We start from the raw sequence: 1,366 nt of genomic DNA on the forward strand, positions 1-1,366 counted from the left end.
GCACCTGTGGCCAGGCGAGCGGAAAACCCACACAAGGGATTTCCTCCTCCAAAAGCCTTTCTCGGTATTTAGCTTTTTTCCTAATTTAGGTCAGTATTTATGAAAAGTATCATGCTATGCCCAGCTGGTGTGGCTCAGTGGTTGAGCATCAACCTATGAACTAGGCCAGTGGTCGGCAAACTCATTAGTCAACAGAGCCAAATATCAACAGTACAACGATTGCAATTTCTTTTGAGAGCCAAGTTTTTTAAACTTAAACTATACAGGTAGGTACATTGTTATTAATTTAATTAGGGTACTCCTAAGCTGGCCTTTGCTAAAAACGTCCTCAATCTGATTGAGGTACGTTCGCTGAGGTCGACCCCTTCCAACTCTCCCATCCACACTCGTCTTGTATACTTGTTTCGTCTATCTCCTTTCGTTCATCCTCTCTATATGTCCAAACCATCTCCACATAACTTTCTCAATCATCGACACTACATCTTGTTTCACTCCACAACGTTTCCTAAAATTAACTTAATAAACTTTACTTAAAATTTTAAGTCAACTTTGCACTGTACGTGTGCACCTGCACGTGGTAGTTTGTGCAAGAGCCACACTCAAGGGGCCAAAGAGCCGCATGTGGCTTGCGAGCCGCGGTTTGCTGACCACTGAACTAGGAGGTCATGGTTCAATGCCCAGTTAGGGCACATGCCTGGATTGTGGACTGGTCCCCAGTAGGCGGCATGCAGGAGGCAGCCAATCCATGATTCTCTCATCATTGATGTTTCTATCTCTTTCTCCCTTTCCCTTCCTCTCAGAAATCAATAAAAATATATATGTTAAAAGGGTCATGATGTGCATGGAGGAGGTGGCTTTTCAGAATATGTAATACCTGATAGTATATATAGACATACCGTGTGTGTCAGAGTTAAAATCTCATAATCGTGAAATGGGACCACTTAGTCGTTTCTCCCTCCACCCCCCACCCCCCGCCCACCTCTTGGTGGGGATGATAAGAAAATTGAAAGTATAGGCTTATATAGTCTGAGGCTAAGAAAAGAGAAAACACAAAACGTATTCATATTAATCAGAAGCTAGATCAATGCATCCCTAAATCGCTTAGTTCAAACTTGCCCCTGACAAAATCCGGCCACTTCGAAGTTGTATCTCTTTTATATATATCTTGCTCATTGATGTTTCTGGCTTTCTATCCCTCTCCCTTCCTCTCTGTAAAAATCAATAATATACTGAAGGGAGAGGGATAGAAAGCCAGAAACATCAATGAGCAAGAAACATCGATCAGCCGCCTCCTGCACGCCCCCTACTGGGGATGTGCCTGCAGCCAAGGTACATGCCCTTGACCGGAATCAAACCTGGGACCCTT

This window comes from Myotis brandtii, unplaced genomic scaffold, assembly GCF_000412655.1.
Source record: "Myotis brandtii unplaced genomic scaffold, ASM41265v1 scaffold201, whole genome shotgun sequence".
NCBI lineage: Eukaryota > Metazoa > Chordata > Mammalia > Chiroptera > Vespertilionidae > Myotis > Myotis brandtii.